The sequence below is a fragment of the Ambystoma mexicanum genome, chromosome 7q (assembly GCF_040938575.1).
Source record: "Ambystoma mexicanum isolate Mex_15411 chromosome 7q, UKY_AmexF1_1, whole genome shotgun sequence".
In the NCBI taxonomy this organism is placed as follows: Eukaryota; Metazoa; Chordata; class Amphibia; order Caudata; family Ambystomatidae; genus Ambystoma; species Ambystoma mexicanum.
In genome coordinates, this window is record NC_090941.1 from 110645005 (window position 1) to 110664992 (window position 19988).

The window sequence follows — 19988 nt, forward strand, 5'->3', positions numbered from 1 at the left end:
TGTTCTGAGGACGGAGTAGTGTCCGTTTTGTTTGCAAGCAAGCTAAAATTGAGCTAAGAACACTCGTGGTGTCCTTAAATGTTCGTACATAAACAAAATGGGGGTGTCCTGAGGACGCTGTCCGTATTGTACTCTGGAAAGTTGAATGTGTTCTAAGAACACTCGCGGTGTCCTGAAATGCTCTGATTACTTACCGGTAATCTTCATTATCCCTAGTCCTACTCTTCCTTGTCACAGTACTGACGACCCTCCTCACCCTCCCTGCGGGGAAGGTCCCATACTCCGGCTTGGTAATATGAAACTGAGTGATGTGGATGTGGGGGAGGATTTATAAGAATTTAAAGAAATAGAAGAAGGTCCTGTGTCAGAGGCAGGGGCCTCATGAAGTAAGTACTGTGACGAGGAAGAGTGGACATGGAGGTAATGTTTGCAATTAAACAAAATGGGGGTGTTCTGAGAACGCTGTTCGTATTGTTCGTTGTCAGGTTGAAAATGTTCTAAGAACCCTCCTTATGTCCGTTGACATTACAATTTCCTATGGGCCTTACCCGACTTTTTGTCCACTAAACAAACGATAAATCAGGCTGCTGTGCGCCGACATTATGTGATAATCCTATCACTTGCCCCATCGACCTGGCTGACCTGCTTTTGCGACACTAAATCATATCTCCCGCCCCTAAGCCTGACATTATCAAAGCATTCATATTCCCCGTCTCTCTCCGTGACGTTACAGGGTGCGTAGCCAAACGCGCCCAGTCGTCTCCAGTCCTACGCGACTTTACACAGACCCCGGAAATCAACACAGATCATCTCACAACACAGCGCGCCACAGTTCGGAATATGAAACTGTGATTTAAAAGCAAACAGCAAGATTGTACATTTAGTAGAGTACTTTTATTTGACATCAAATGTTTAGAGAATATTCAGCGATTTGCATTTGTCTTTGCTGTCGATCTGCAAAAGTTCATCTTGAGTCACGCGCTGTTCCTTTGCGGTACACAGGGTGTTGGTTTATGATAAAAGAAGCGCTATGGTCGCACTGATAATCAGAAGGCTGTTCCAACAACGAGGCATTAGACCACCATAATGGTTGGTATGTTGCTGCTAGCCGCTAGTACCGCGTAAGGGCATATTGGTCCTTGGCGATTGTCCCATAAAATGGTGAGGGTCATGAGTTGTTTAGAAGTAGCTGCACATGGCAGTTAAAAAATCCGTCGGCCGGGGCCTGAAAATTGTGGCCTTGACAGTAGGGAAGGATGTACCTGTTTTAAAAACATAAATTGGTCTCACGAGCAGATCTTCATTAAAAATATTCATTTTATTTATTAGGGCGTGAAACTATTTGCTAGCGAGGATAGTGCAACGGAGTATGTTAACATATTCCCACTAACCCACCCTCTCTCCTCTGCCTTTTTCAGAGCCGTCTGAGCGCCAGGGGACCACTTCAGGGGTGATAGTGCGTGGTACAAAACAATATGCCACATTGAACGAACAAGTATAACTTAACCAGGCTTTAACGCCAAGCTATTGTTATTATATTCCGGTATAAAATAATCTAAAGGGTTACTTAAATTATATTGGCATTTTCTATTTTCTACGTGTAATGCAGTCCCTAAATACGACTCCGTCTGTGCCAACGATCTTTCTCATAGTGATATAATATATAAAAGCGGTTTCGTTTCAGAAATTTCATCCTTATCGTCTCTTACGTTTTTGCACGCCTCCTTCAAAAGAAGTCTTTTGGCACGATCCCTGTCTGTCAAGGTCAAAAAACAATAGAACATTATAGTGCGAGTCGTGCGCCACTCCGGCCCTCGAGCAAAACATGGAAGCAGCTGACCTTCACTGTGAAAGAGCAGAAATTCTTACTTTGCAACATTGTGTGTAAAGCCATCCATGAGAAATTGGTTTTTACACTCCATCTTTGTATATTGTCTGCGTGCTAATGAAAAAAGTTTGTTAAAGGGAGTTTATGGTTAACTTGCGCTACAAAAAACCTATGAAATTCAGTAAAAAAACATTGTTAACGGGATGTTATGGTTAAGTTGCGCTACTAAAAATATATGAAATTCAGTAAAAAAAACTTTGTTAACGGGACGTTATGGTTAAGTTGCGCTACTAAAAACCTATGAAATTCTGTGAAAAAACTTTGTTAAAGGGACGTTATGGTTCCAAGTAAAACCGAAAAACCCCTGAAATTCGCCAATTATGGAAAGCTAAGCAACCATAACTCGCGCCACCACCCTGCACTGCTAAGCCTAACACCCAGGACATCAAAGATGACATCCCAAATGTCATTGATGACATCACTGATGACATCACATGTGCATTTACCTTTCATGGAAAGTCTGTACAAGGGATTCTTAGTGTAATGTTAATAAAAAAAGTGTCAAAGATTATTGGAATAAATATCAAGTGCTAATCAGTGCATTAAGCTATGCATTGATATAAATAGCATTCTATTATTAACTTCAATCCAGTATACTAAGGCACTCATGTAGAAACATAGGCATTGTGTGCAGCATACATGATGGAGGTGCAATATTCATAAGCTTGCCATGTTGAATAGTGAAATGATAACTGTTTTCATATTAGAGTTTTGCGTACAGTAAAACTTGTGATAAGTAGGTAATGAAACCCACTTACTACATAATTGCATTATTATAGACAAATCACAAAGAGACAACACCAGATACAAATATTAATATATACAAGGGAATTGAAGTAAGAAAAAGAAACAGCAATAGTAGCAGAAAGTGTTCATAACCTAACTGATTACCTTTATGCAGAGAAATGGTTGCTCCGTTTCAAAGCTGTTACTTACCCTATCTATATATATCACATGATGTGTCTGGACCATAAGGGAAATAGTGTGAGTACAACATATAAAAATGTGAGCATATACAGGGAAAATACAGTAATAAAAAGCATCGAAAATATCAGAAAGTGCTGATAAATCTACTGATAATTTTAATGCACAAAAAGGATTGCTGTCTTTCAAGGTTGTGTCTTCCCCTATGTATATGTTTCATATGATATGACTGGACCATAAGGGAATTATTCTAAGAAAATACTTGAAGGATAAGTCTACGAATATAGTAATTTACAATGTTTAGTTCCTGACTGTTACTGAAGAAAATCATGTGGCCTAGATATGTCAGGAAAGGAAAAAAGGGGGAGTCAGACATGTGATGTCATCAGTGATGTCATCAATGACAGTTGTGATGTCATCTTTGATGTCCTGGGTGTTAGGCTTAGCAGTGCACGGTGGTGGCGCGAGTTATGGTTGCTTAGCTTACCATAACTGGCGAATTTCAGGGGGTTTTCGGTTTTACTTGGAACCATAACGTCCCTTTAACAACGTTTTTTCACTGAATTTCATAGGTTTTTAGTAGCGCAACTTAACCATAACGTCCCGTTAACAAAGTTTTTTTACTAAATATATATATATATATATATATATATATATAGTTTCTATTGATTTATTGTTTATTTAATTATTTATTGTTTGCTTGTAAGGCACTTCCATGTAGAATAAGTTTATAATTTTTCTTGGCTTTCTCAATCATATCAAGGCCCAATTGGTACATGGATTTCTCTTTGTTTGAAACAGCATTATGTTATGTAGCAGATGTGAATGAAATCCTGCATTTTCAGTTTAGCATTCACAATGTAATGAAGGGTAGGCCTTTGATATTTAGTTCATTGTCACTCACACAGCATTTTTATGTGGTGGACGGACATTTAAGACTGCATTCCTTCTAGTTTGGCAGTCACAATGTGCCTTTTTTTCAGCTGCCTTCTGCAGCATGGTTTTATTTTTCACATGTTCCTTGCTTCCACTGCTGATGTACATATCATTTCAATTCACTAGGCACATCAGCAGTGTTGACATTTTGAATGCTGGCTTTTCCAGTCTGCCAGTGTGTCTTCTCATTACAAGAAAGTATTTCTGCACATTTTGAGTCTAACATGGCATTTGAGTTCATTTGATTCTGAGGCGGTCATCAAACCCCACAGATCCATCCTGCCCCCACCTGGCTCTTTCATCCTGATAACTTGTGGGAAAGATTGGGGAGGGCATTTTCTTTTTCTTCTCAAAATTCACAATGTTTTGATGGAGCATATCCAACTCGTTTTCCTTTCAGGGAGAGGGCACTCTTGTCCCCACCTATTTGTTTTTACATTCCAGGGATGTGTCACAGAGCCCCTCCCTAGAGTCCATGGGGTCCTCCCCTGACTCCAGTTCTTCCGATTCGCAGGCTGGAATGAAACTGCATTTCGCTGGATAACACTACACAGAATTCAAAAGACAACATTGAATAGAAATTGAGACAACTCATAAAAACCAAGATATATATTTCACATTTCACCTTACTTTCTAACATTTCCGATGAATATTAATTAAACAACTCCCTTTTATATGGTTTTAGTTTCCATCCCGGGTTTTCATCTTACCTTCATTCCTCAGATGGTTCCTCGGCTCAAATTTCATTGAGATCTTCAATCATTTGTAAAGCTTGTCTCGGATTACAACTTTTTTGGCCAGTTGATATGGGCCCATTTCTCTTCCATCTTTTTTCTTTTCTCTTTTTTTATTATATGATGATTTAGTTGATTTATAAACTTTTTCATCATTTTATTTGTGATCTGTAAATGATAAGAGCTAATGATTTAGAATGAATCTCATGGTAATCTTTTCTTCAGTTCCAAAATGGTGCTTAGGAAAAGAGTGATTATATAGGTGTATTTATTGTTCTGTCCACTAAGTCGGGCGGCCCATCTTTCTTGAGTGTTCATTTGTTGTTCTGAGAGTTGGAAAAATGCTCCAAATTGTTTTCGTTGGGAAGAAAGTGCTTGGCATTCCATAACAAGATAGAATATGGTTTCTGGGATCGCTTGATCCTTGCAGAATCGACAGTAGTTGTTTGTGACGTCGATCTGTCTTGTTGTTGATAGGTATGAGTTTGTAGGTAGAATGTTCAGACGCACTCTTAAGAATGTTGTTCTAATGCTCTGATCTGGGAAAATTTGAAGGTATTGTGGTAGTTCATGAATTTTCCTGTTGTCTTTTGTGCATTGGAGATTCTGTTTGTAGACGTTCTTCTTTTGAATAGTTTTTATCCAGTCGTTCTGCAGACCTTTTATTTTTGCATGTTGTGGGCGAAGAGTTAGCAGTTCTTCTGTGATGTCTTCATTTTCCATTTCCTTCCTCATTGAATGTTTCCATTTTTTTAATACCGTGTTGTTGAAGGTATTAGCTTGGGCTTGCAGGATTTGGATAGCTGGGGTTTTTTGGTCAGTAAGTATTTTCCGGAACATATCGAGTCTTTTCCATAGTACAATTGATTCAATTGACTGCGTTGCCATTTCATATCGAATTCTTGGCATAGGATATGACTGTGGTAAGTGGAGAATTTTACGCCAGAAAATTGTTTCAAATTTCATCCAGTTTATTTTGCGGGTGTTCAGCATTGCTTCTGTTACATATGTTAGTATCGGGATGTACTTCTGTCTGTAGTAGGCAATGATGGGTTTAAATGAAAACTGGCCATATTTCCTGTGAAGTATACATCCTTGTCTTGCTAGGGTTTGTGCGCTTTGTTCGATTTTGTCAATCCAGTGTTCCTCCGATTTTGATTGGTTAATTAGGACACCAAGATATTTAAAAGTTGTCACATTTTCTATTTGGCTCCTGTTGATATTGAAGGTCGATTGATATGGTTTTTTTGTGAATGATTTGTTTAAGGTCATTGTCTTCATTTTTCTGATGTTGATTGTTAGTTCACTTTTGTCCATATAGCTACTCAGAGCTGTCAGAGATGCTTGTAATCCAGTGGGTATTGTGTCCAACAAAATCATGTCCACTGCATATGCCATCGCAGGAACTGGTGTAGAGTTTATTTTTGGTGGATTAGTTTTTTGGATCTTAGATGTTCCTCAATGTCCGCCTTGAACAGGTTGTAAAGAGTTGCTGCCAAGGGGCAGCCTTGCTTTAGGCCATTTGCTGTTGAAATTGCATTGGTGGTGGCTCCTTGTTTTGATAATCTCACTTTTATGGTGGTTTCTGAGTAGAGGAGAATGATTCCCTCAAGGATATTCGGTGGACAGTTCCATGCTCTGAGTTTTGACCATAGTTTATGGCATGAAATCGCATCGAAGGCCATCTTTAAATCGATGAATGCTGCGTGTATTGTAGTGCAAGAATTGATGGCTTCATGCTTTATTAGTTGGAGTAATATGAGATTAAGATTTGTTCCGACATTGGCAGTAAAACCTGTTTGCCTGACCGAGAATGTGTTATTTTCGAGTGCCCATGCTGTTAGTTGTTTCTGAAGTATTGAGGCGAATAGCTTCCCAAGTGGGTCTAGCAAGGCAATTGGACAGAAGTTTTGTGGGTCTTCTCTTGGTCCTTGCTTTTGAATTGGAACAATTATTGCCGACCTCCAAGAGTTTGGTATTCGGTTGATTGTGTTTACCAAAGTTGTGATATGGCACATGAAGTACGCCCAGGCGGACGGGTCTTGCTTGATGACAGCATTAGAAAGTCCATCAGGACCAGGTGCTCTAGACATGTTCAGGTTTTTGATGAGCTGCATGAAGTCTTCAAATTCTGCATTTACATACCATTTCAGTTCGTTTGCGGGTGTTTGATTTTGAGGTTGCTTTTTTCGCGCTCTGTAAATGGTCGAAAAATGCGTGATCCAGGTTTCCTGCGGAACGTTAGCTGTTAGTTTGTGCTGTTTTCGGAGGTTGTCATTGAGCAAGTTCCAGAGCTCTCTCGTATTGTGTGTCTTGTATAGTTTCATTATGTTTTCTGCATCTGCATGTTGGATGATTTTTTGTTGTGATTTTCTCCAGTTTGCATATTTCTGTTTCAGATTTTTTGATCTGTTTCCTGTTTTCTGCAGATGTTTTCTTTAGATGTCGTATTGATCGATTTAGGTATTTTTCTCCTATCAGCTATTTCTTCGTTGTATGTGTGGGGATGATCTATGTGTGGGCGGTTTTTGAGAGTTTGTCGGAAAGGGAGTAGAATCCACTCATAGTTGAGTTTCTCGGAATCTGTTAGAATGGCATTATGGAGTTTCTTCGATAAGTTTTCCATGGCTGGTTGTGGAATCCTTAGTCTTGATGTTGTGCCGTTGAGTTCCACAGAGACTGTTGATACTGGTTCCCTTTGCTGAGTTGTTGGCTGGGAGTGAACAGTGAGTTGATTATGATCACTTTTGTCAGTTATTATCGTTTGTGCGATTGTGACAGATTCATGTAGGTTGTATGATAGAAATATGTAATCAATGATTGCATTTGATGATCCTCTAGTCCAGGTTGGCGTGTAAGCTGCAGGGTTGTTCCTTGCATGGTTCAGAAGGATGAGATTCCGAGTTGTAATTTCATTCATCCAGTTGCTTGCTTTCAAAGAAAGATGTGGTTGAGATCGGAGAGATCCATTTTGGTTGTGTAGCTTGATATTCAGATCTCCACAGATTATTATTTCTGGTAGCTGATGGTTTGTCACGGCCTTGTCGATTGCCAGGAACACATCATCGATGAATGCTTCAGTGTTCCAATGCAAGTTTAAGATTATAACTGTTGTGTCATTTATTTTTTCACTGTTTGAGTGGATCTTGGTACACATTAGTTTTGTTAGTTGGATCCATGGATTGATGTTTTCAGTGCTCATTACTGTGCAGTAGGGGTTTATCTTGATTAGGGTGAGGAGCCCTGATCCCGGTCTTCCTTGATTTTTGACAATAGCAGGGTTGAGAAAGGTGAGGAAGCCATCACATGCCGGAGATTCACTGAGCCAAGTTTCCTGGAGGCATATGATTTGGTATTGTTCTAGGTCTTTGGATGGATTTGTGAAGAGATGTAAGTTTCCTCTGGTGTTCCACGAGCAAAGTGACCACGTGTATCCCAGGTTCATTGATTGTTATGAGCGGGAGATCGTTGAGTCTTCTAAAGATGCAGTTTCTGTGAAAGAAGTTTCTGAATTATAGGTTCTTCGGATCGGTCGTTCATCTCTGCGTGATTTTTGTGTTTGTGATGATTGACTCCACTTTCTGTCAGCTCCGGTGTGGTCAGCAGCGGAGTTGGTTGTTTCTGGTCTTGATTGATGTTGCCGGTCTCTGTCTGAAGTGACTCTGTTTTTCTGTTTATTAGGTATTCTTGTGGTGGTAGCAGCCCAACAGATGAAACCAAGTTTGTGTAGCTGGGCACGACTTGATAAGATCAGTTCCTGGTTGTCAAGATCCGCCAGCTCTATGACAATCTTATCTAAGTTTAGATCATCTTTGAATGTTATGATGTCAATGTCTTTTGATGTTATTTTGTTCAATTGCGATATTGCTCCAAAAAGGCGTAGAACGTTGTTTCTGTTTAGAATTAAAGGTTCCAATCTGTTGGTTTCATTTTCAATGTGAATTTCGTACATTTCATTTTGTCGTTGCGGATTGATGAATGATGGAAAGATAAAGCTGTGTTCGGTGAGATCAGGTTGGCTTGTCGTGAGTGACTCTGATGAGATTTGGTTGTAGGTTTCATTTGTTATTTCATCAATGATGTCACTTTCTAGGGATATATCTGAGATTTCTTCTATAGGGAGGTCTGAGATTTCTTCTTGGTTGTTAGTTGTTGGTTGTTCATGTTCTACAAGATATTCATCAATTATTATGAGACTCGCATGACTTGTTGGTTGGATTGGTGGCAATATGTTGTCTAGTATTTGGTCTTCATGGGTAGATAAATTGAGTAGTTCTTCATCTATAGATGATTTAGCTGGTGGTCTTCGTGGCACTTGAGGCTGAGTCTGGGTTTTGGGGTTTTGCTTTTCCTGATTTTGGGTAGTTGGTAATGTCAGTAGAGTTTGAGTTTTACTTTTTGTAGCTGTGAGAAGTGTGTTGGTTGATTTCACGGTTCTTAGGAATGCTCTCGAGCTGGTTTGTCGTTTTTTGTTGGTTTTTGATTGTGTAGGTTTTGGGTCCTTTGAGTATGCTTCAGTGGGGTTCTTATTTGCTTGTTTGGGTTCCATAAAATCACATTTTGAAGTTGTGATATTTCCAGGTGTTCATCAGTCGGGGTAGCGACCGTTGGTTGTTGAAGTAAATTGTCAGGAAGTCGGGTTGGTGTTCCTTCTTGAGTAGATATGTTGGGTTGTAGGACTGGTTTGGGCGAGAATATCAATATCCTGCTTGCTGTGGGGTGACAGAGGAGTGCAAATGGTTGGAAGTGATAAATCTTCTTGTTGGTTTACAGTACAAGGATTGTGAACTTGTGCTTTGATTTGAGTAAGTATTGGTTCCTCAGTATTTTGTTTCTCAGAGTCAGATTGAAGGTTTTCGTGGAGAGTAGTGCCAATATTGGGAGGGTCTTCTGTTATGAGGTGGACTTCTCGTTTGACTTCGGGGTTCTTTGGTAGAACTTTTGGATTTCCTTTGGGATTTGGTGCTCTTTGGAAGGATTGTTCCATGGTTAGTTGTGACAAGTCTTGATCGGAAGATCCAGCAGTGACAAGTTTAGTTCTTTGTCTGTTTTTTGGCCGTTGAATGCTTTGTTGTTTGATGATTCGATTTGTTGACATTCTTCGTGGTTTAGAGTATTTCCTGATAGGATCCAAGGGTCAAGCCCTTTCGATCTCCTAGCAGTGCTTGAAGTTAAGTTGTGCTTGGTATAGTCTTCAGGATCAAATGGACGTGCCCTTTCGGTCTCCTTAGCGTAGGTGGAACAAGTCTCTAATATAACTGGTATTTCCTGATAGGATCCTGATAGGATCCAAGGGACGAGCCCTTTCGGTCTCCTAGCAGTGCTTGAAGTTAAATTGTGCTTGGTATAGTATTCAGGATCCAAGGAACGTGCCCTTTCGGTCTCCTCATCGGTGGTAGAACCAAGACTCTAATATAACTGGAACGTTGATTAATGTGTCTTCCTTATTGAGCACTAAGGGACAAGTCTTTTCGGTCTCTTTTTGATATTGAATTTTCTGTTGAGATGGATGTGTGACGTGGGATCCAAGTGACGTGCCCCTTCAGTCTCCTGTAGATAGCCGGCACAGATCTCCTGTGTGTTGCTGGCGCTAGTGTCTGCCAGAAGAGTCCAGTATGCTTTTAGAACTTCTTTTTTGGGATCCAAGGATCAAGTCCTTTCGGTCTCCCAAGCCAGAGATATTTTTTTGATTTGTGCCTGTTTGCAGAAGCACACACAATGAACCAATGATGGAGGTGCACAAGGGATGTGCTTCTTGATTCCGTTGTGAATTGATATTTTTTTAGCTTGTTTTAAAAAAAATTGTGTTATATAGAGATGTATGGTTAGAAAGTATAGGTCATTCTGTACGTGATTTTCTTCACAGGATTCCTGTAGATATGATGGTAGGGAAAAAGCAAGATTGATAAAAAAGAGTTCCTTTGGTGTCATAATGGGAGTCCAGTGGGGGTGTGTTAGTGAACAGCACTGCAATGCCACTCCTCTGTCACTTCTTAGATGTCACTGTGATGTGACTACTGTTTGCTCGTGCCACGACTAAAGTATATGCCTGTTCAGCGTCTTCGTGGCTGTTCAGGACTCCATGGGAGACCACAGGCTGTTCATGCAGTTGTCTCGTGGTCTGTAATTAGCTGACAGGGTGAAGGGGGCGCTGTTCAGTTCAAGAAATCCTTGGTCTCGTTGATGTCTTGGCAGTGATGATGTTGGGAGTTGCGGGCTCCTCCAGGAAGTGAATGGAGCGAACACGGCTCTCTTCTGGCGTGTGTGCTCTGATGTGAGGGCACTGGCGTGTGGGGCTGCAGGCCCCTCTCAGGGCCGAGGAAGCTTCCACAAGGTCCAGTGGTGGGCTGCACCGCGCAGCTCTCACTGATGTCCCGGAGGCGGCGATGCCGCGAGCTGCAGGCTGCTCCAAAAAGCAAAGGAGACGCCGTTGGAGGCCCGCGTTTCTCCGCTCAAAGTGTGCAATCTGGTCTGCCGGCGCCGACGAGGGGAGTCGCGGGCCCCCATCGCGGAAACCCACGTTGTGCCAATGGGCTGCGTCTGCTGGAGTGCACTGGTGGACGCCGCCTGATGGTGCTGGAGCAGTGCCTCACGAGTTAGAGCAGTCGCGGGAGGTTCCGCGAAGGGGGGTCGCCGGCTGGCGGCCTGGCTAAAATCCAAAGGTAAGGGTCAGCTCAGTCTCTTAAGTCCCCGCTGTGCAGGGGTGGGTAATCGGGAGGGTGCTGGGGGTGCTGGGGGTGATGAGTGGGGATGTACATGATCAGAAATTGGTTGGGAGTCGGGCCGTGGGGGGACGGTGTTCCCCAGAATTCTGTGTAGGAGATTCAGTGGAGGGGACGGGGTACTCGCAGGGTACTCGCAGACGCTTTTGGGACTTGTGGTGGATGTGAAGGGTATGGGGGTGGGACTGGTCGCGACTTCTTGGAGGTGCAGGGAGGGGGGGTTGAGGCTGATAGCTGGCAGCTGTAGGGATATGGTCAATTTCTGCAAATCACGCAAACAGGGGATGAATAGGGATGAATAAGGAAGGGTAAGGTGTCGCTCCCGATGTCGTGGGAGAGCGGGCGGGTGGGCAGGTCGGAGCCAGCAGAGCCCGAAGAGCCCGAAGACCCAAAGACTCTGCGACCGACTCCGCGGCCGCTCCGCGGTGTTCTGGGGATTTTAAGTTCTTAGGTGGTTAGGTAATTGCAGTAGAAAGAGGACTGTAGGCAGTCCAGTGAATGCAGTCAGCAGCAGCAGCCAAAGAAAAAAAGTAAACCTTCTCTAGTGCAGACCCAAAGACTCTGCGACCAGACTTCCATCTGTTCTCCTTTTAGGATGTGGTTCCTATAGGCCACAGGTGATATTTTGTCTACAATTTCAAAAATATCCGCCAAGACGGAAGACATTTCCATTCCTTTGTCTGATTCCTCTGAAAATTGTAGTACAGGTAGGCCCTGTCAGCTACCTCATAGTCATTTTTCATGGTTTTTAGGTCGCAGTATGATTTTATTCCTTCAGCCGACTTCTCTATGTTGCGTTGTGAATAAGCAAAAGTGTGCTGGAGCTGTTTCTTAGGTTCTCAATCCATAGGTAGTGGTCTGTTAATCATTGTCTGCTCCTGAGTTCTATACAGCAGATTGTAGAAGAGCGGCTGATAATCTAAGGCTTGTACTGTCGGAAGCGGCTGACTTGGCGTTTGGTGTTTGTTCAGTGTGGCTTGACGGTTTGAAGTGTGGGTAGTGCTGCGTGCTGCGTGTGAGACGCAAGGTCCTTTCCTTTTATTCTCAGCAGACTCTACCCAAGCCAAGCAGAAATCTGTTTCCCCAGACCCAGAGCAAGAGCTTGAGCCGTGGACGCGACAGCGGAGAATTGGCGTTGTATGCATGGCTGAGGCTCCTTCTAGTCCTCTACGGGCTGGTTTCCTGTTCCCCTTGCTCCTCGCTCCTTGTCTTTGACGGAAATCAGTCAGAGTAGCCAGAGTGGGAGCGGGAAAGTGTGCGGGGGCTGGGGCGATGTCCATTGACACCGTTTGTTTTGTGCACTCTGTATTTTAGGCAGAGCAAAAGTAAAGATTCAGGCGGTTTTTTGTGGCTGATTTTGTGGAAATAAGTATTTGGTATTGGAACATCAAACACTGTCTCGAACTTGAGTACACCAAAATTCCTATTTTTCTGAATTCCTACTCTATGATCGTTGTATGTCAGTAAAGGTTCAGCTAACTTGAAACTCATTTTGACTATATAACCAACTTTGACAAGGCTGGCGACGGGCTTGGTGGGTCTCCGTTGCTGGCCCTCCCTGGGCCCTTCTGGACGTCTGGCTTTTTAGCTCCTGTACTGGCTTTGATACAAAAGCCGGTGAAGGTCTGGGCTACTTGTTCTACCTGCTCTGGAGCGGATTCCGGGAACTGGGGGCACATATTGCCTTTGACCTGAGATATCACCACGGCAGAAAGAAACTGCTAGTGCGTAAGTGCACTAGTTATTCGTCCCATAAGCAAACTGAAAGAGCTTTCTCCTTCTTTTCACTTTGACCCAATCAAAAAGGGGTGTGACTTTCTGCCTAAATCAAAAATTACCTTAATAAAAAGGGGATAAATGTATGATCTGCGCAGTGCGCCCTTAGCTCCGGAAGCCTGTGGGACAATGCAAACGGTGCCTGTGGAAGTAGGCAAGAAGCCTCAGCGTAAAGAGAAGGGAAGGGAAGGAGCATCCTTGTTCAAACCCTACAAATCAGGAGGGGGTATTTTCCTTCCTCCCTCCAGTGTCTACCCAACGGACAATCAGTCACCAACAGGATCGGGATTTCGTTATTTATCACCACAGACGAGGCAGATTGGGGATGAGTCAACGCCTTTAAATCACCCTATCCGTGCCCTTTTCCAAGGTAACCTCGACTTTACCCTGAGGTCTACTACCATGAAAAATGTGATCTCAAACCATCTTGTACCCACGAGTGAGACAGTTTTAAATGATACCATGGCTGCTCTGTTAACTCCAGGGGTGGGTTCAGCCGAATCAGAGGCTCTGTTGGCTCACTCCTGTGGTGGTCTTGGTGAGCCTAGAGACGATGATATGCTGGAGCTGGAATCAGCAATTTTGGTATCCATCCCCAGGGCTGCACTAAGATCAGATTAAGAGAGGGGCAAAGGGAAGTCTGAACAAGTGAGGCCTTGTGATCAGTCTCGGAATACACCTCAGGAACTTGTGTCTCCAACTATAACGGCCTTACATTTTTTAATTTCCTCTTTGGTTAAGGTCTTTGAAAATTTGAAAACTGAGGTCTACCAGCACACGGGCATACTAATGGAGATCACAACAGATTTGGAGTTAAATAAAATAACCATGGTGGCTCTAAAATCAGCAATTAATGACTCAATGGGAGGGTTCTTGAGCGATCTCCATAATGAAGTCAAGGAGCAATCTCGTAAAATGGATCGCTTGACTGAACTATGTTGGGATCTAAAAAAGTTGTCTGTGTTCCTTCTAGATAAAACTGAACGCCATGAACTACAGACTCTGGAGCGCTAGGTTCTCCTGCCCTTATCTACCTGAGGCCACTCTGAATGACACTCCTCTCTCAGCATCTGTGATGGAGGAGTTTTTGAGACTGGCCTTGATGGCGGATAATGATCTGCATCCAGAGGTTCCGGATTTGGGGCTCCCAATTGACATCTCTTCCTCATAATCGGATCTGGCAGTGCCCCGAAGAAAGAAACTTAATGGAAAGTCTAAAAGGAAAAGAAAAAGAAGGGCGTTAGTAGTATTTGAAATCCCCTCTGTACCAATCAAACAGGGAAATCGGAAACAAAAAACAAATTGCTTCAGAAACCAATCAACATCTGCGAAAGCTAAAGGATGGCCTAAAGAACTATGAAAAATCTCAAAAGGAAAAGGCTTTAAAGCTTTCACATCCTAAAAAGGGGAAGAAAATCCCAAAATTGAAAGCCCAAAAATATCAGGTAATGGGAAGTCAAATGGAACCTATTGAGCAACCAAAGAAAATTACACCTATCTTTTTACTGGCAAACCAGAAAAAGATACCGCCTAACCCTCTGGTAAAATTGCACCCATTTTTTTTGAAAAAATCAGAGAGGGTGGTATTAGGACTTCGGAGTGAGGGCGTGAATTCTAGTATTGAAAATCCCCAAGTAAATACTGCTATATCAAGCAATTGCCTGCCTGAAAGATCTGCTCCTCATAGGTCTGAGGGCCATTCACAGGAGCATCAGAAAGGATTGCCTCCACTTATTGGAATTGGAGCCTCTAATGGTATAGGAGTTCTGACTGGTAAACGAAATACCCCATTAGGATTCCAGAGGAAAGCTAATCCGCATAAGCAGAATCCAGATTTGAGAGTCTTCTTGTCAAGAAAATCTACATCCTCACGTAATGACTTACCTCTAAATCGATCTTCAATTCTAGTGGAAATTAAGTCAATTCCAGTCCTGAAGTACTTTTCATCAGCAGAAATTGAGGCAGTGAGCTTCCCGTTTGGTCTCGACACGAATACGGCGGAAAGAGTATTGAAGTCAAGACTTGGCCTGGATTTAATTATGGGAGAGGTTGAGGCATGGGATCAGAGGGGCTTGAAGATTTGTCTGACTTGTCCAGTACCAGTCTCTGTTTACTCTCGGCAGTTAGTGAATCAAGACCATTCTTGGGGAACAATAAATTAGGATGCACCTGTAGCAAGCCAATTGAATGTGTGGGATATGCTCCCCGAAGTAATCTCACAAGTCTTTCTTAAGATGGGTATGACCCATCCGAAGCTCTAGGGAACACTCGGGTTAATGTAATATCGCTATGCCTCCTTTTCTGAGGAACCCAGAAGATCAGAAATTTTTCAAACATTTGATTTAATTCTCTTCCAAGAAACTTGGTTAACTTGTTTAGTGGGTATGGATGGTTTTTCAATTTTTCAACAGTTGGCTTTGGGTTCAGGGGTAGGCAGACCAACGGGAGGCCTTTTGGTGGCTTCTAGCAATGAAGTGTTTAATGCCTCCTCTATTATTTCAAGCGGAAGTCAGGGCATCCTTATGGTGAGACTGTCAAGAAGAAGTGCTATTGAGTGCTGGAACCCAGGTGCTCTTTCATTATGTGATTTATTGCAGGCCTTCTCAGATGGTCTAGTTGAATGTTCCTTGAAATTTCCATCGGATGATATTATTATTGCCGGAGATTTCAACTCTCAATGTATTTCTACGCTGGACCCAAGGTTGGGAAATTTCAAACAGAAGTCCAGCAATGGCAAAATGTGGGTAGATTTCATGAGGGAATGGAATCTGCTCATGTTGAATGGGAACATCCGGGGGGATATCCCAAATACCCCCTCTTGGCACAGAGGTACCTCTTTCTCTACGATCGACTACCTATTTGCCTCAAGAAAGATCTTTGAGAGTTGCTGTCGTTTGGTTGTGGAGGATGGTAATAATGATGACCACGCTATGCTGATGGTGGCTATGTCCTATGATTGTGAGTTAGTGGCTCCGCGCTATGATCAAGAGCTCTCTACTAATACTGCAGGCAATGTTATTAGATAGTTTGCCAATGGGGAGAAACTGTTAAATGAGGAACTGAGAAATAGGGTGAATTTGTCTGTCCAGCAACTGTCTGAGTGCTGTACTCCTTAGGTCTTCCTGCACTTTCTGTCTGATTTGGCTCCTTTGGAGCACTTCTCACAGAAATCCCATAAGATTCATAAACATTCCGTTAATGAACAAATCATAGCCCAAAAGAGTGAATTGAGGCACCAGAGATCTGAGTTAAAGAGATCACATTTAAGTGCTAAGGCCTATGGGGATGAAGTTAAAAACCTAAAAAACAACTATAGGAACTGGCTTCGTGCCCAGAGGCATTTGGTGCTTCAGCATGATGGCGAGAGAATGCTTTATGCTCTATCTGTTAGGAATTCTCGAAACCTTTGGTCATTGGTGGGAATGAATGAGGTATCTCATCACCAGAAAGAGGATTCTGTTATCCAAGAGCGGGTCTGGATAGATCATTTTTCCAAGGTCTATGACCCTGAGGCTTCATTGTGCTCGGCTGTGGATAGAATGTCCAGCTGGTCTCTTGAATTCAGTGTCCTGGACCTTGAACTACTGATTAAGAAATCTTCAGCATCAAGAGCATCCGGCCCGAACGGGTTGAGTAATTCAATTCTCAAATTGGATTCACTCACCTGGGCGAAGGTTTTAAAGCAGCTTTTTGATAACATTATTACTCAGTAGAGAATCCCAGATTATTGGAAACAATCCATAGTTATACCTATCTACAAGAAGGGCGATAAGTTATTGGCGTCAAACTATCGCCCAATCTCCCTTTTAGATGCCGATAGTAAAAACAATTTGGGCATCATTCTAGGGGAATTAGAACCCTAGGCAAAAATCAAGGGCATTATCCCAAAGCAGCAATCAGGCTTTAGAAAGGGCCTATCTACTTCATTGAATGGGCTAGTATTGAACTGCCTTTCTGCAAAGTCGTTCATGAAGGGAGGCCCTGTCCTTTTTGGAGCTTGGATTGACTTATCCCAGGCATTTGATACTGTTGATAGTAACCTACTGTGGAAAAAACTTGATGCCTGGGGAATCCCCCTAGTTTACTTTCCATTCTGAGAGAGTTGCATTCCAACAATGATATGCGGGTCAGACTTGTTAGATCAACCCCATAGCTATGGAGATATAATGAAAGCTAGGATCTGAAAACGTACTTTGGGTCTACCAGACTCTGTACCTATTGTTTGTTTGAGATATGAACCTGGCCTTCCATCACTTAGGTCATGGCTAGAATGGAAGTGGTTGGCTCTTTACAGACTCATTTTAGATCCTCCAAAGAATTGCCTTTTTGAGGAAACAGCCTTAGAGCTGCAATTGGGAAACAATGGGTTTTTGTGTAGATTTGGGCAAAAATGTTTGGAAATATTGTCTGGATGTGATTGTGAGGTGGAGTTGCTTCTTCAGAATCCACTGAAGATGAAATAAAAACTGAAATTGGGTGATTTGATAGGCACGATTGATAATATGCGAAAAGCTAAAAGATCAGCTTCTTTGAAAGTGATGGATAAACGACTGTCATTTGTACCAGCCTATCTAAAAAAGTCTCCAAACCCAAGGTTCAGGTCTTCTTTTTTGAGATTTCGTCTAAACCTACTCCCCACTCTAGAAATATTAGCTACTAGAGATAAGAAAGGGGGGACTCTTCCAATCTACGACAGGTGTCTTAGCAATGAAGTCCAGACTATTAAACATCTATTGTATAATTTTTCTGGGACTTGGAGTAAGAGGGTCAGACACTTTCGCAGATTTGTCCATGTTGATTCTAGACTTAATACCAACGATTTCTGGGAGAGATTATCCTCTGGTAATGAGATGGCTCTGTCAATTGAGGTGGGAAGAATTCTAAAGGAACTTCAATTAATAACAGACTGAGTTATTAGGGTTGATTTAAATTCTTTTTTTTCTCTCCTTTTTCCTTTTCTGATTTCTAGTGATGTATGTCTTGTCTAATTTTGTATTTAGAGCATGTATAGTGATTGCTGATGAATTCTGTTTTGTTTTATCTAGTGTATAGTTGTGTTCAAATGTGCTAAAAGTCAATTTTTGGCTACTGCACAATAAAAAATAATAATAGAGGAGCAGCTGAATGCCTGTGCAGGAAGTCCTACCCCCATCCTTCCTATATGTTGGCAGCCAGAGTTTGCAACATGCACAACAACAGTGAAGGTGCCTATTCCCCGGAGAGTCTTTGAGAAAAGGTATCCATTGAAAAGACACTATATGATGTATACCCATAGAGATGACAATCTCTTGGAGTAGATCCCTGAAGAAATACAAAGACGAGAGAAAGAGAAGTTGGTGATGAAGTAGACTTGAAATAGGGGTGGGCATAAATTGTCCACCTGATTGTAGAGACCCAATCACAACCCGTCCCTATATAGAAAATATATTCAGAAGTTCCCCGTAGGTTTTTCTTAGTTTGACACATAGTATGATTCGACGTATGATGAGTTTTTGCTATAAAAGTAAAATATTTTATTTAATGTTTTGAGACATATGCTAGACAATTGAAAAAAACACAGTCAGGAGAGACTGTTTGCCAACTTCCTGAGGCAGTCTCATTATTTGATGTATTTGGTGCAAGAGTTATTCTGCATCCTATCCTGAGTGACATGTTACTGATTTAAGGACCCCCCGGGTTCATGTGGTAGCAATGCCGGATGGTTTTATAGAAGATCCATTGACCTGTTGACTCCAGAGTTTCGGCTGATCGGACATCCTCAGTGATCTAGTAGGAAGATTGCAGCTTTCCTGTCAAGAGCAGCCAAATGCAAATCTTGCATGAAAATTGAGACTGTGGGCAGGGACCCTCTCTGACAAAATCCCTACCTGGTTTTCACAGGAGCTTCGCAGACAGAAGGTCAAAGTGGTCAGTTGGAGTAGGAGACAATACCGAAGTCCTCAAGCCAAATGACCGAATGATGAGTAGACTAATGGGATTAGCAAACTAAGGGAATGGGGTTGTGGTAATTTTAAAATTAAGAGGAGTAACAGGAGATTTTTGAAAAAAAGAGAGAGATATATATAGTGCCTAACGAGTCCTAACCAAAGGTTTTTTTTTAAAAAAAAGAGGTTGTCTCACACTCCAATCGGAGTAAACAAGGCTATGTGCAGGACAGGTCTGCATAAAGAAACAATCTAAACTCTGTGATCAGAGTATTAATTAGGGGCAGAAAGTAAGGGTGATCACTGAGGTTTTTATATAAAGAGTCAACTAGTCTGTCTGTTTATGTATTTGTGTGAATTAAGGTGTTGAGGAGTGACACAAACAGTTGTATGAGAATTGAGACAAAGTTAAGAAGTTGAACTATCTATCTAGGGAAGTGGTAGGTACAAATCCAGAGGTAGACAGAGAAATTTGGAGAAATAGATGTTTTGAGTGGTGATTGTTGGAGTGCGCTCATATTTTTTGTTTTTATAAAGGTATTTTGTAAACCCTGGTAAGTATTGACAGTCAATTGAGACTCGTCACAGTGGGAGATATCACTCCTCTGATGCATTTATGTAAGACATTTCCAAAGAACATGCCCATGCTCAAACAGTATAGAGAAAGGCACTGTAGATAAGATGTTCATGCCATAGCCACAAGGGGATCATTGTCGAAAGTGGTATTGCAACACATGACCACATACTTGCACGATGCGTACACAGGAAAGAAGGAAGAGAAGAGGCTAGCTATGTTAGTACTCTGGAAAATGTACCAGAAAGAGAGGGAAGATCCGCCAACCGAACAGTGGATGCTTTATCAGTGTAAGGAGGAAGGTGTTGAGCCCTCAACTGCCCTTACCTGGCTGGAAGTAAAAGGTGATAATAATGGAAGAAATAGGATTGTATCCCCTAAAGGAACTGAAAGCGGTGAAGGGGTATAGTAATCCGATATACGAATCACCCGCTTATAGCAGTGAGGATAGCCCAGAGGAGAAAAAGAGAAAAGAATAGATCTTTAAGGTCTTGCAGGACAAGGAGAAGA